This window comes from Chenopodium quinoa, unplaced genomic scaffold, assembly GCF_001683475.1.
Source record: "Chenopodium quinoa cultivar QQ74 unplaced genomic scaffold, ASM168347v1, whole genome shotgun sequence".
NCBI lineage: Eukaryota > Viridiplantae > Streptophyta > Magnoliopsida > Caryophyllales > Amaranthaceae > Chenopodium > Chenopodium quinoa.
Window position 1 is genome coordinate 862005 of NW_018744167.1, and position 16387 is coordinate 878391.

Here is a 16387-nt window from a genome sequence, read left to right on the forward strand (position 1 = left end):
TCCGCTTTAATGTTGTCAAACGTCTGCCGTAATAGGGGATTATAATGGCAACACTCGGGCGGCTAGGTCCTCTCAGTAAGAGGACTACATTACAAGACTGGGAATGTCCCCCTACTAAAATAGGGAAGATGTCTTTGTTGTATACAAGGCCTCTTGTAGAGCGAGACTGTGAAAATGCTTAGCCATGCTCGGATGGATTTCAAAAATCATCTGTTTATTGACAGTCAGACTCGGAATCGAGAAACACTTCTGGACGCAATAAGGATGAAAAAATAATCTTACCTTATAGTTCATGAAGAGACATTAAGCGACATAGGAAAAAGGTTGTACACTAAATGCGCACTTGTCCGGAAGGACAAGTGGGAGATTGAAAGGAATGGTGTCCTTTGAACAAGTGTACTATTCCGTTAGTGGGTTAATAATTATTAGAGAGCTAATATATTCAGTAAGGTCAAGTGATCGGAATGTCTAGGTGGAGGCCGCTTCCGATCAGTAATATTAATGCATAATTAATATTACAGCTTAATCTTGACTGAACCCTTCGGGACACACCCTTTGCAGTAAACGAACCGACTCAACGAATTAATTCAGAAGAAATTAATTCATCGCCCGAGTATTAAATATTTAGTCGTCAAGAATTCGATCTTAAAGCGTCAAAACCAGGCGTCGGAAGTGTGTAATAGGGGAAGTAAATAAAGGGAAGGGAAAAGGTGAGGGACTTGTGTCATAAGGAGAGAATGGATTGGGGAGAAAGTATGGTCCCCTAGTCTCCAAGTGGTCCTCACTTCCCTTTACATATAATTGTGACACTTGTAGATTTATTATTAGTTTGCTTATTTATTTTAATTTATCTTTAAAATAAATTGTGGAATTTCATGACTCTCACATTAATGGGATAGAAATTCCCACTCTCCCTCTTCCCTATAAATACCCATTTTGGGTTTTTGGGAAGAGTGCTTGAGTAGGAATTCAATAGAGCATTGCATTAGTAAAAACTCTTAAACTCACATTATACTCGGGTTTTGGTCGGACCTCGCTAACATTGAGGTAACGGACCTAAAAGTCGCTAGTAGTTTTTGCGGGTGGACTTTCGTTGGAGGCTCGCGTATTTTCGGAGCTTAAAGCTTTCAAGTAAGAGCCCGACTTTGAGGGCGAAGCACGTGTCAAAGGTAAATTCTGATTTTATCCTTTTATGTTTATTTGTTATGATTTATGGTTTTATTAATTGCGAGTAGTTCTTTTGGTCGGGGTTGTTTCCGCGGTAAGTTGGACTTACCAAACCCCAACAAGTTCCACCAATGGAGGGGCCCCTAATCTCTTTAGCTCCCCATTATCCGTCTTTTGAACTCAATGATATGATTACACCTCCAAAAATGCAACAAAATGAGTTATTCCTCCCTTTTCTCTTCCTAGTTCTAGTGTTGATTTTTCTAATTCTTATTTTATTGATTTTTCATTTGATTCTTTTACTTTTTCTTTTCTCCCTTCTCCCAAGCATACAGTCTCCTTGTAATTTATGTTTTCTTGTTATATGAGCATCACGTATGCTCTATTTATTGATATGTTTACTGGTGCATATGACAAGCTTTTTCATTCTTTGTCGGGTTATATACCTAATTGGTCATGCTTGGACGTTAAGCAAGCCTTTCTCGGGAAGTAACCCGTGTTTTGTTGCTTTCATTTTCTTTTCCTTTTACAATAGATTTTATCTCATGAAAATGTTTGTGTGCCTTTTTCTAGGTAGATGACTTGATATACTTTGGTGCATTGGTTTGGATCAAGAATCAAGGAAGATTGACACCACAATTGCTAATATACCGAAGATGAGATTCGATTCTAGAGGAATTTAGTTTTAAAAGGGTTATTTGGGTCATTAGCGGGTATTTACACACACCTAATATCCGGTAATATCTTTCCTTGCTCTTTCTCTAATGGTTGATGCCTTGTTGGACATGTATTGGTTTGTTGGTTGGATCTCTTCTTTTTCCCTTCCCATTGATTATTTGGTCTATGTTTGAGCATGTTGCCTCATTCAAGCTTGGGGGAGGGTATTCTATCATGTTTGGTGGGATGTTGATTCTTATTTTTCATGCTAATGAGTATATGCATTTCCATGTTTTCTTGCTTTTGGAAAATCCAAAAATATTTTTGTTTATACTTCAAGGCAAGTTTAGCAAAAATGTGTTTTTTTTGTTCTTATTTTTGTTCTTATTTTGGGCATTATATCTTTTGGATTTGTATACTTTTAAATGCCTTCCTTCCTAAGTGGTAAATGTGTGCACGGTTTAAGAATGTCATTGGTTGACTCTATATATGCTAAGGTTGCCGGGTTAAGAACTTCTAGGAAACCATGAAGCCTTAGTTCACAAGTATGTGGTAAGATGGTGTTGCACTATATAATGGATTTGGCACCCTTGGTTTGTGTTTGCTTAGTTATAATCCCTTGTGAGGTAACATTTTTCTAGCCTTCATCACTTTGTTAAGTGGTGCATTTGGATCCTTAGCTATGCATATCTTAATCCTTGTTTTGACTTATAGCTCCCAAGATCGTGACCGAAGCACTCTAGGGGAGGAAAAGGGCACCCTTTCTCATTTTTATTTATTTTCATTTTGTTTTTTTACATATTTGATTTTCTCTTTTGCATCCACCTACTTGCTAACCAATTTGAGCCTTATGTTTCCCACTCTTGTTTAAACCACGTTAAAAACCTAATGGCCTATGTTTACCAACCCTTTTAGTTAGTGAATAATTGGCATGTAAGGTTTGAGTACTGAGCATGTTGATCATAAACAAAAAGTACTTTGAGATTTGGTTTAAGTAGGTAATGAAAGTTGAGCATGTAATGACTATGCAAGAAAAGTTTCAAAAGAAAGATTCAATTCAAGAAAATCAAATGATGTTGCAAGAAAAAGACATCCGTAGTTAAAAAAGGCACGGGCATCGAATAAAAGTTTCAAAAAAAAAGAAAGAAAAAAAATTGGAAAAGAGACAAAAACATATTAGTTAGTTTCATTTTCTTCCCTAGTTTAAGCATTGAGGACAATGCTTTGTTCAAGCTTGGGGGGATTGTTCCTTCGTTTTGTTTATATTGTGTGTTGGTGTTGAATAAGCTTGGGGGAGTGGCATTATTGGTGTTTTTGTTTGATATTTAGTGACTTCTTGAGTTGTTTTTTACTGTCGGCCGCACTTTTCGCTTCACTTAGCAAATATCACCAAATTTCAAATTTTTACCCCGCGTTAACCCTTAGCCTTACGTTACAACCAATAAAAAGACCCTTAGACTCTAGTGGGTTAGGTTAAAATAATGGTGGAGGGAGATAGACTTTAAACCTATGGAAAGAGTGTGCATAGTTGAGACGTCGGGATTACCTTCTCAAAGTTTTTCATTTCTTCATCTTTTTTCGATTCCTTCGAGGAATCTTGAGATACTAGCTTAAGGGTTGATTTGAAGCTAGTGGAGAGAACGTGGCCCGATTGGTTGGGGCTATGGTAGATTGAGTCTTAAGTAGTTCTCTATGATTAGCATGTGTTATGTTACAATCAACCATTGACGTCTTGGAACGTGCATACATTTGTCCATTTAGAAAGGTTTGCATTCATTAGTACTTGTCCCTATCTCTTGTCCATATATGAACTTGTGTTTTGTTTTTTCTTTTCATGTTTCTCTTTTTTTCCTTTTGTTGCCTTGCCTTGGTTATTTTCAAGAGTTGTGGGTTAAGCTCTTAGGAAATCCTTACGAGAGCATCACTCGTCCTCTAGGGCGATCTACGGGTTTAAATGACTTGTCTTTAGTTGCTAAAATTGACTGTGATTCCTACGAAAGTGAGTTAGTGTATACTCCCACCTTCTCTAGTTCTTCTTGTTTCTTTTATTGCTTAAATAATGTCATCATCTTTCCTTATGTTTAATTTAGCTTTGCTCGAGAACGAGCAAAGATTTAGCTTGGGGGAATTTGATAAGTGACATTTATGTCACTCCTAGGGGTAGTGTTTAGGTTATTTTCATGCTTGTTTTCTCGTATTTTTCCCTTTTATTCTCTTGTTTTCTCTTTAATAATGTTTCTTGTTTATTTCATTATTTTCGCACGTTTTAATTCTTTTCATGATTTTATTTGTTTTAATTTTATTTTGTTATTTTATTTTATTTTATTTACTTGTATAGTTTTATATTTTTATTATTTTAGTTTTATTTCTCTTATTTTCTATTTTATTTTATTTATATTCATTTTACTTATTTTATTTTATTTTATATTTTTTCCGATTCTCCATTGTGTATATTTGGTTTTGTAGGATCTTGTTCGGAGGTCCGAGGTTCGAGTCAAATGTGCAATGCCCTTCGCTCCACGTACTTGCTGCTTATGTTGTTGCCCCTTATCCTACACCACACTCTCCACCTCTAATCTTTCTTTACCTCCACCACACCAAAACACCAAACTTCCCCTACTCCATTCTCCTTCCACCAACAGCACAATAACTTTAGCCACTCATCACCTCACGCACACCATAACACTAAAACCGTCAATTGCAACCTCACGCAACCACCAGCTCCACCTACAACCTTCACCACACCACCAACCTCCAATCACAGCCCGCATAACCTCACAACTCCACCTCACAACCGCATCCAACCAACACCCAATTCACCACCAGCCTAGCATCAATTGCAGCAGCTCCTCAAAGCCAACCCGCCACACCAAAGCACAACCGCACCTAACACCAGCCCGTACCATTATCACAGCATCATAGCAGCCAATCTCCGTACCTACCAATTGCAACCCTTCAATCAAGCGCCAAAATCAAAGCAAATTCAATTTCAATTGGTTCGGGCAAACTGTATAGAATTTCGATTGAAATGCCAAGAAGTGCCAAAACAGTCAGAAACATTTAAAGTTTTCTAATTTATGTAGGTGCGGTCGAACACGCCCATGGTTCGACCAAACCAACCTCTTAGTTTGGTCGAACCTACCCGAGGTTCGTTTGAGCCATTTCACGAGATCTACGTGTGATTATTTATGAAGATCAACAACCTTAATTTGATGTTTAATGATTAAAGATAATGATGAGCGGTTGTGATTGAAGATTATTATTGCTGATGATGGTTGATGAAGGAAATTAGACGGTGTTGTTTAGGGTAAAAATACCCTAGACATGTGGACCAACGAGAGGAGGTGACGTGTCGAGTTCAGAATGGCCCATGTGGCCTAATATCCTCTCGACACATGGCCCCTTGGATAAACCTCTGAAATGGCGGCCTTCAAGGGCCCAAATCCCAAGAAGCGCCGTAAAATAAACGGCGCAGCCCACCAAAATGTAGGTCAAGTGACCTAGACAAGGGCACATTCTCCAATGACCCTATAAATAGGGAGATATTTCCCCATTTTGGGGACACATTCAATCATTTATTACACCTACATTCTCTCTCATCAGAGAAACACCTGAGCTTGGAATCCAAGCAGATCCCAACCTAAATTTCCGTACTCTTTATTCCCTTTCAAGTTACTAACTTGATCTTCGGAGGCGGAGCTCCAACCACCCGGAGTCTCCGTTGTTTTGCAGGTACAACTCAGCCGGACCAGACTTCGTGACATAACTCTCCCAAGGGACAAAAACACCCAAAAAATTTGGCGTCGTCTATAGGGAGAGTACCTCGAAGATGGTTCAAGAGTCTGTACCACCTCCTAACCGTCGGGGCGATGACCCGGAAATTTTCACAGACCAAGAGGATGAAGATCCACAGGTTGAAACTTATACAGCCAATGATGGCACTCTGATAACAAAGCGCATCCGGCCCAGAGACACTCTAGAGCGGGGTGCCACCCAGGCGGGTACCAGTCGACCTCCTAGGCAGCCGGAAAGGGAAACCCACACGGCAGCTGGATCAGCACTTGTCACCCGAGACGAACTCATGAGGTTCATGACAAGTTTCAAGGGTGAAATTAAAGAACTGATCACTAAGAGTCGGGTTGGCCCAATTAGGGGAAGTCGACAAAGAAGACTCCTTTGGAAAATGGGAAGTCAGTAAGAGATCGGCAGCCAACTCCTCATCCAAAGGAGAAGGCAGCCGGGACCATTGATTGGTCCAAAATTCTTTTGCCTAAGAGGAATACCAACAATCCCCACCGGAATCAACAGCCGGTGGGAAGCAAAAAATCAACTCTTGATGCCCGGGAGATCATCACTCGCAAGAGGAATCAAAAGTTGTCTGAGTCGGATTCTACGTCAAACTTTCCAGACAACTTCAACAACACTTCTGTAGGGAATGCACTTTCCCTGCATGAGAGCCAGAGAGGCAGTAATACCGTCCATTCTGGCCCTCAAATGATTGGGAATGCACTGTATGTACCTACCCAGGTCTACAGCCAGTATCCTCCTTATTCCATGCAGCCGGCCTTCTTCGGAGGGCAGGCGGCATACAACAATGTCCAGCCACTAGACTGGCGTCTGCTCCGCCTGGGTGAACAACCTTCTACGTTCACCCGGGAGATAACCGAGGCGGCACAGCCGACCAAGGTTAAAAATGTGTTGGTAGGTACCTATGACGGTAGCACCAACCCGGAAGATCACCTCATGGCATACACCAAACTCATGTACTTACAAGGGTTGGATGATGTCACTTGGTGTCGATGCTTCCCGACTACATTGAAAGGCATTGCCCAACAATGGTTTGGCAACATGTCAGCCGGGTCCATCGATAGTTTCAGGAAGCTTGCCTTCTGTTTGCTTCCAACTTTTCAATGAACATCCCTTCTAAGAAAACAAGTCTTGACTTAAGAACCATTAAGTAGGGATAGAGAGAAGGGTTGCGCTCCTATGTCAGGCGGTTCAATCTGATCAGAATTCAGATTCAAGGACTGTCTGATGAGGTAGCTTTTACAGACTTTTTCAAGGGTCTGAGAGACAAGTCGACTTTTAAGTTCGACCTAGTCAGAAAAGGGGCTTTCACTTTACAGGCGGCCCTAAGGGAGGCGGAAACCTACATTCAAGCAACTGACCTCTGCTCGCCTGGTAATCAGTCGGACTCAAAGAAGTCTGACAAGCAGAAGACAGCCGACCTGCTCAGCCGACCAAAAATAAAGAAGAGAGCAAGAAAAGAAAAGAAATCTAGGCAGTTAGTGACTCTGACCAGCCATCCCAAAAGAAGAAGAAGGGATTTAAACTGTACGTTCCTTAGTACGAGTTTAACAAGGACTGCAACTCCATCCTCATGGAAATTAAGGACCAGATGTCCATAGAGAAGAGGAATCCAATGAAAAGTTTCATTCAATCAAGGAACTAAAACCAATTCTGCCAATACCATGAGGAAGTTGGCCATGACACCAACGACTGCTTCAGCCTTTAACGGGCGTTGGACTGTCTGGCTGACAAGAGGATGTTAAAGTCCTACATTTCTAAGTCCAAAGGGACTAATAAGAAGAATCCGGGGCAGTCGTCTAAGTCACCCCAGCCTGCTAGTAGTTCAGACACTGACAAGGAGTCGGTCTACACAATAGCAGGCGGTTTCTCATGCGGTGGCCCTACCATCCGGGGTACCAAGAGCCATCTTCGAAAGATGGACAAAGATGATGATGAGCAGGCGTCTGCTAGCTCCTCCTTTCCAGACGTCCTGATCACTGAGAAGGACAGGGGCAGCGTCCGCCGTCATCATGATGACCCGGTCGTCATTGAATGTAAGGTTGCCAACCAGCTGGTTGGACGGATCCTTATTGACACCGGCAGGTCATCAGACATCATCAGCCTCCGGTGCCTGCAAAAGCTGAAATACAATGTCAGCATCATGCATCCGGTTACCCACCCCTTGGTTGGTTTTTGGGGTGGAATGGTTTACCCAGTTGGAAGGGTTGATTTACCAATCCGGCTGGGTGAGAAGGGAAAAGGGTGACACCTGGTCGTCAAGTTCTTGATCGTTGAGGAGTTGACCTCCTACAACATTATTCTGGGCCGGCCAACCCTCAACGAAGCTAAGGTTGTAATCATCCCTTCCCTCATGCTCATCAAGTATGAGAGGGATGACGGCTCTGTTGGTTCCTTGAATGGGGATCAGAAGACGACCCGGGAGTGCTATCTCTCAGTTGTCAAAGATACTGTGGCATCATACGGCCAAGAATCAATAGACCTTGACAATGTCAAGGATGCCGACCCAGCCCCAGCCCCACCTGCACCCGGAAAGAAAAAGAAAGGCACCTCTGCTAGTGGAATTGAAGAAAGAGAAAAAATAGCAATCACTGACCGGTGAACGGTCAGATGAGCTCCGTCCTCAACCGGCTGGAGAACATGTTGATATACCTCTGGACGACAGCTGTCCAGAGCGTACTGTAAAGGTTGGGACGGTTGCTTATGCTAAGTTGGGTGCAGACTTGCTCCTTTTGCTGAAAGAATTCAAAGACATTTTTGCCTTTGAAGTGGAAAAGATGCCAAGCGTCAGCCCGGATCTTGTTGTCCACAAACTCGTCATGGATCCTAAAAAAGAAGCCCATCCGACAAAAGAAAAGAAATCACGGCGAGGAAAGAAGTCAAGCGGCAGCTGCCGAAGTAAAAAAGCAGTTGGACGAAAACTGTGGGGAATATTTCAAGCGTTAATTCCCTAGCTTGAACCCCAATGTGATCATACACTAAAGTACGGTGGCTCCCAAATGGAAAGAAGATAGAGCAAAAGAATCGCCAACAAGTTGTAGGAACTTGTAAACCGTTCACTGGGTGAAGGTTACACCCCTTAACGATCCAAGAGATTGTCAACTCCATAAGGTCTTGAACCAAATAGGGTTCGGGGATGAAGGTACAAATCCAACCTAAAAGAGATTGAACCTGCCCTAAAAATAGGTAGATTGTAGATGATTGTGGATTAATGAAAATTGATTGTTGATGAATGAAAACGGAGTTTTTACGACGTTATTTATAAAGAAAATCAGCCAAAAGATAAAATATCAAAACAGAGTTCTGACGCAAAAAAACTCAGTTGGCGCCAGACGCTGACCTTAGCGCCAGACGCTAAGATAGGCGCCAGGCGCCAAGTCTAGCGCCAGGCGCCAATCGTAGTGTTTGGCGCTACAGCTGGCGTTTGGCGCTGACTCAGAAATCCACGCGTTTTCTTAAAATCGGATAGAAATTGCCGTACAGGAAGATAAAATCGTATTTTTCCTCAAAAAAGCTCTTTGATTCTAATTAAAACTCTAAATAGTCAATAAAAGTCAATTTATCAATGCTAATTGAATTAGGAATGAAAAGAACCTTCTAGAAGAATCTAGAAGACTAAAACCATTCCTAATTGCATTAGGACTGATAAACTTATATTAGGCCCTCCCCTAGATCATTGGGCTGCATATAAGGCTCAAACCGGGCCCTGGTCTGTAAATTGGCCATAACTTCCTCAATATTCATCGGAATTGGGCTTATAATATATCGTTGGAAAGATCTTTTCAAGCCCCATCTAACTACACTACTATTAGATCCCTATCATGGACCAACCAAACTGTATTGGCTCTTTTCTTAAAATAAGTTTTCAAAAACAGAAAGAAGAGAAAAAAAAATTAAAATAATCCGCAACACTAAACTTTCCACACTTTCACTTCATTTGATTATGATTCGACGTGAAAGGTACTCATCACCGGGTTTGGTTTTGGGGAGACACAAATGGGTGTCTATAGAAGCCCCCACTTTGACTGAGTTTGGAGAAACGCAAGTTTCGAAAACAAAAGTCAAAGTATCGATAGGGACGGAGAATGATTCAGAACGTTCTACGATCCTAAATCACTCTTGTAACGCCGATACCTGCAAACTAGCGTTAGTTTAAATTTATAAAAGAGTTAAGAAACGAGTATTTTGCACTGACGAGCACAAATCACTGAAAGTAACCGATTTATTGCCGCTTCACCGTTTACTTGATGACCTCCTGCCAAGAGAATGCCATCCCGCTTGAAAACCGCTACGGTTGTAACTGCTTCCAATATTGAAGACTTCTTTGCTTGAAACAATCCTCTTCCGCTTTGATAATATTCCACGTCCAAGGGAATACTATCGAAGATTTCTTCTCTTGAAACAATCCTCTTCCGCTTTGTGACCATCTTCCACGTCTAAGGGAACATGATCGAAGACAACTTCGCTTGAAATCACCTTCGGTTATTTGTGACAACTGTCCACAATCTAAGGAGTGCCACCTTGCTGTTTCGATGTTCACTCATCTCTGAACAAAGAGCTTCTTTTTTTTTGTATATGTTCACGCGCCTCTGAAAAAAAGAGCTTGATGATATGTCCACGCGTCTCTGAACAAAGAGCTTGATAATAGGATGCCCACGCGTCTTTGAACAAAGAGCTTGATAATAGGATGCCCACGCGTCTCCGAGCAAAAGAGCTTTGATGACATGTCCACGCGTCTCTGAACAAAAGAGCTTTTGATTGATATGCCCACGAGTCTCTAGAGAAAAAGAGCTTTGAAAATAGGATGCCCACGCGTCTCTGAGCAAAAGAGCTTGAAAAAATATGTCCACGCATCTCTGAACAATAGAGCTTGAATAATATGTCCACGCGTCTCTGAACAATAGATCTTGAATAATATGTCCACGCGTCTCTGAACAATAGAGCTTGAATAATATGTCCACGCGTCTCTGAACAAAAGAGGTTCGATACTTGAACGTTTGTTACGATAATATTCTTGAAGAAAAATTTTCGAAGACCAACGCTTGTCGATCTCTAAAGCTCGCTTGAACTTTGCTTCCGCTATGAAAATACGTCGGCGGTTTGCTGCTTATGAACCATTATGTCCGTGATAAGCCAACACTTAGGCGCTTTAAGCTAAGTGAGACGATCTTTCATCAGGTCGATCACTTATTGTGACTGTAATCAAACCGACTATTTAATCATATCAAATTGCTTATAGGGGCTAACTGGCGTACTAAGGAACCCAAAATTGATGTATGAGGTCGAAATCACCTTTCTGAGAGGCTTCGAGCTCAGTCGCTGCTAAAATATCTCTGGCGCCAAGAATTGACTCTGTCGCCAGACACTGGGATCTAGCGTCAGGTGCTAACAGTTATTGCCAGATGCTAGATGTTTTCGTCTTGCGCTGGGGTAAGGTCTTCCCTATTCTGTTGCACTTGTATTTTTTTTTTTACTATAGAACTTTGCCAATTTCTTTAATTATTTTAGGGTAGACCTAAGGTTTAACATTGCTTGACTCATTGACTTGACACAACTCAAGGCATAAACTTGACTCACTGTGATTGACTCGAGGTTGACTCTGCTCAAAGTGTTTTTGACACATGTGTTAGACTCAAATCAAAGTGATATGACACGATATGACTCAATTTGTACATGACTCGTTTGTGCATTGTAATGTCATCGTGCGGCTCGAAAATGCAAAAAAAGCAAAAAAATTCCGTCATTTTTGTGGAGGGTACTGACTTTCTCCCGAAAAAAGAAAGACGCGAAAAATAAAGAAGCGAAGTTTTTGAAGGTGCATGTTGAATGAGCTTAGTCAAATGTTGTTTGATACTATTTCTCAAGGTTCAAGGATTAACCCAACCTAGGTTATCTCAACGGTTGACTCAATGATGAAAGCATTTGGGTAACTTAGGCACGGAGGCTAAGTACTTCGTACTTTGTAATGCAATGATGAGTGATGATATGACAAAGCATGCTTCTGCGTTGTGTTAAGATTTCATGACAAAGGGTTCCTAAGGGAAGGTATATCCGTTCATGTATCTGTGCAGTGTGTGAAAGTGACACTAAAGTTAGGCCGCAAGAGCTAAGTGCGTAGAAAATATATTGAAAAGAGTCAAATGGTGGCGACTCTTAAGCTAGGTAAGCTAATGATGTAGGGATCAAGCCCCCAAGTCTAGCTCTAAGTGAATAGGGATGAGCATAGGAGATCCCTTGATATGATCATGGTATAAGTGTGTGAATTTGAATATGAATGCATTTTTATTACGGTCGCACCTCGATGTGAGGTTGCCTACGTATCCGTTAGGAATCAGGCCGAACGTAGCTCTAGCCGAACCTTGCACAAGTGTATGTATACCTCAAAAAGGTCTTTTAAGGGTTGTAACGTGGTTAGGCTAAAGGTTAAAGAAGAAGGGGATTAAAAGGCTCAAGACCCTAGATAAGCCCCCAAGGTGTGCAACCTTGCTTTTGAGTCTTTATATTTTTATGCTTGAGGCTTGCTTCTCTTTTTTATCTCTCTTCTTTTTTTTCCTTTAGCATTTATTTTTATGAGTGTGGGCAATCCCGATCATGCGGTCTATCACTCACTTAGCATTCATGTTTCTCAGGCACGGTACCGAGCACCCGATAAGAGACGCAATCTGAGACGTGTTCATATCGAAAAAAAATTTCATATCAAAGACATTGGAACACTTGTCCTGTTGTACACTTTATTTATTTATTTTTTGGCTTTTGCTCATTTTTGCTATTTTAATTTTTTGAAGTCATTCAAGCTTTTTATGAAACTGAAAATTGCATAAGTTGCACACTATCCCATCCCAAGGTTAGGTAGATGTAGGTTGAAAAATGAAAGGTCTATGGTTAGACGAGGCTTAAAGTGGTTTATGAAGAAAATATTGTATAATTGAAGGGTAAAAGGTAATATGATATGGCTACAAGGGGTGCCTCAAATCATTGGTATACCTTGTGCTTAGTTTGACATGGATTTTTTTTTTATTTACCCTTTCCCCAATAATTCTAGCATGACTAGTCCTTTGTAGGGGCTTCTGGAACTGGATCTTTGATAGGCCCTATGGGAATGACTAGTCCTTTGTGGTGTAGCTTCTCGAAAGTTGTTTCATAGATCATACCAAGTGGAGTGAACACCCTTTTTGACCTTTGGATTCGTAATTTATAGGTGTTCGTGGTATGTACCTCGTTAATAGGAGAGGAAGAAGAAGGATGGTCGTTCTTCTTTCCTCTCGCACTATTATCTTTCAGAAGATCATCTTCAATGTCAATGCCTATATTATACACAGCCTTGAAAGTATTCAAGTTGTGTTGGTACTTTAAGTGCTTTGAATACTTCCCTTGGAGATTCTTGATTAACATCCTCACAAATTCTTTTTCAGTGGGAGTTTTGACCATATATAGCAGAAGTTTCCCTCCATTTGTTGAAGAATGAAGTGAACCCTTCGTTTTCTTTTTGTTTTAACATCTCAAGTTATTTGTGGTCTGTTTCGTCTTGGATGTTGCACTTATATCTATCTATGAAAGCGTTTGTTATCGACTCCCAAGAAGAGGTTTTCTCTTTCTTGAGAGAAAAGAACCGTTGCTGGCAAACAGTCTCAAGAGATAGTGAGAATAGAGAGAGGAAAACCTTATTATCGATACCCTTAATGTTCATTATAGTTTCGAAAGCTCTTAGATGGAAGTAAGGATTATCTGTTGCCTTGAATTTAGGGATGTCAGTGGCGTTGAACTTATGCGGAAGAATTTCCATGTCCAGCGAGACCCCTAGTGAACTCATGCCCTGAAATTTATAGTCACTAGATAGCTAGCTCAAGCTTTCTTGCATGAGGTTCATTTGTTGTTGCTTCACAGGGTCATCAATTTTGAGGGTTAAGGCCTTTAACACCTCAGTCACGTCATTCAATTGATTCCTAAGTTCATTGACCTCTTCTTGACTTGCCATTATCTTTTTAGCCTTCCTCTTTTGACGAATCGGTTTATCAAAAAGTGAGACTTGAATAAAGAGGTTGTCCTTGATTGATCGCCCTTCTCTCCTCGACCAAGTACTGTTGAAAAGGAATTTGGGGATATTCATTGTTAATTATTTGACTCAAACTTTATTTAACATGAAATGGATGGAGGAAGTAAAGAAAGATTGGAATAGAATGTGAATATAAATGATGTAGATGGAGGGATATGAAGAATTAGGAATAGAATGTACCCCAACTCAAATGACGGAAAAGACCGACTCATGCATGAACCTAAGACATGGTCATGGTGACATATACTCAAAGTGAGTGCTAAGACTAGTGAGTGTAGGTGGTATACTTGGACTCGTGTCACGACCATGTGGCTAGACTATGTGACTAGACTCAATTAATGACTTAACAAGGTATTGTTGACAATAATATTTGACCGAATTAATTAGTAAACTAGTTAATTAGACACTAGGTGATGACTCGACCAATAATCCAAATTGTCAACAAAACGACAGGACTAGCGTCGCATTGTGTAGTGTAGCGCCAGATGACAAAGCTGTTGCCAGGTGCCACACCCCACAGAGTGGCGCTACAGCTCATCTTTTGGCGCCAATGCTGGAGCTTCAATCTGAGACTGTTTTCGGTGTTATTAATCAACAGGGGCATGCCTAAAGTCAAACTAGTCAATTCTGATTAAAATATTAGACTTTATTTACTCAAATTAATTAATCAATTAATTAATTGGGCAAAGTTCTTTAAGTCATTAATTTATTAAATCTCAACAGAAGTCAAACAAACGGTTAAGAAAACATATATATGCACAACAAATAATGCACAATTAGTCAAGTAGGCACAATATGATGCAATGAGTTTGCAACCTTACCATGGCTCTAGTTCTCTAAAGTTCGGGATATGGGTTAGTCAATAGAGGGTCCATGGTTAATTGTCCGGATACACCGCACGGAAGCCTAACCGTGAAGGGTTGGCGCGAGTGGATGGGACACCGCGAGTTTAGAGAAAACTCGCTTCCATGGTTTGGTAAATTCAACATTCTCGGATGTACCCTTTGTTGCTCAGAGCGTTCAATCAGGTAGATGGAGCATGAATTCTCAGAGGGTTATTTCCATATGTAAAACACATGGGTTTCAGAAATGTGAGAAAAACACAATCAGGATGTAGGATCGAGCAAACAATGCTAAAAACTGGTCAAAATTAGAACGCATATTTCTGGCTCGGTCTTGGAAGAATTTGGCGCCAGCAAACAGAGGTTGGCGCCAGAATTTAGCTGTAGCGCCTGGCGACAGAGCTGTCGTCTGGCGCTACAGTTAAATGTTCAGCGCCAGCTTCTATTCGCTGACGCTAATTCCTACATGCCTCAGCTGCTTTCTATGCTCGATAAAATTTTCCAGTTTCACGCAGTGTTATTTCAGTCCTAGTTGTGAAAGATATTTCTCAAATTTCCTACGTGTAAAAATCCTTTGTTTTAACTCATTACAGATGGTCTTTCCAATGAGATCTTTTTTATGCATATGACAATAATGTTAATAAAAATTACGCACATGAAATACTTAGAACGTTTCGAGTCTCATCTACTCATTCTAAATCATTGCCGAAACAAATTCAGGAATTAAAATAGAAATCCTCCCCAGTGGAGACGCCAAAAACTGTGGGGAATATTTCAAGCGTTAATTCCCTAGCTTGAACCCCAATGTGATCATACACTAAAGTACGGTGGCTCCCAAATGGAAAGAAGATAGAGCAAAAGAATCGCCAACAAGTTGTAGGAACTTGTAAACCGTTCACTGGGTGAAGGTTACACCCCTTAACGATCCAAGAGATTGTCAACTCCATAAGGTCTTGAACCAAATAGGGTTCGGGGATGAAGGTACAAATCCAACCTAAAAGAGATTGAACCTGCCCTAAAAATAGGCCTCTACTTTATTCTGATCGTATTCATGTGCGCTTTCTGACTAACATGCAATCAATAGATTAACCCTAAACATGTTTATCTATGTTGGTTGAATATTAATGCACAAATAAAACTATTATTGGCGATCACTTGAATTATAATCATATTAACCCTAAACAAGATTATTAATTATCTTATTAAGCGTGATTTCAAGTACAAATTCCCTTTAAACATGCAATAAAAGGCGTGATCAAGCAATAACAATAAAAATAATCAAGCAACATAATAATAATCAATAATAATAATTAAAATAATCATAACAATAATAATCATGTTAAATCATAATAATAATAGCAAGATCCTAGGCATGATACTAACAAGATTAATAACAAACCCTAGCATGTCACTAAGCATAAAATTCATAGCTTTAATCCTAACATGATACTAACAATCATAGATATTAGGAAGAACATAAAAGGCATCATAACAGTCATATTTAATATTTAAGTTACCCTAGACATGATACCAGGAATATCATAATAACAACCTAAACATGATTTCTACATCATAATATTAATAAAACCATTAAAGTACTTACTTTGATGCCTCGTACCTCTTTTTCATAACAAAATACACACGTTAGTAACTTCAAGGAAAATAATAAAACAACAATTAAATTAAATAATTGAAAGAGAGATTTGGGACCAAACCCTCAGAAATTAAAACCTTTCACGTCTAGGGCGAAGGCAACTTCGGATATGGCTAGGTGTGTCTAGATCTAATGAATGCGGAATTTTTATATTTTAGAGAAGCTAGTTTACAAAAGAGAGAGAAAGAGAAATGGTAGATTGTAGAT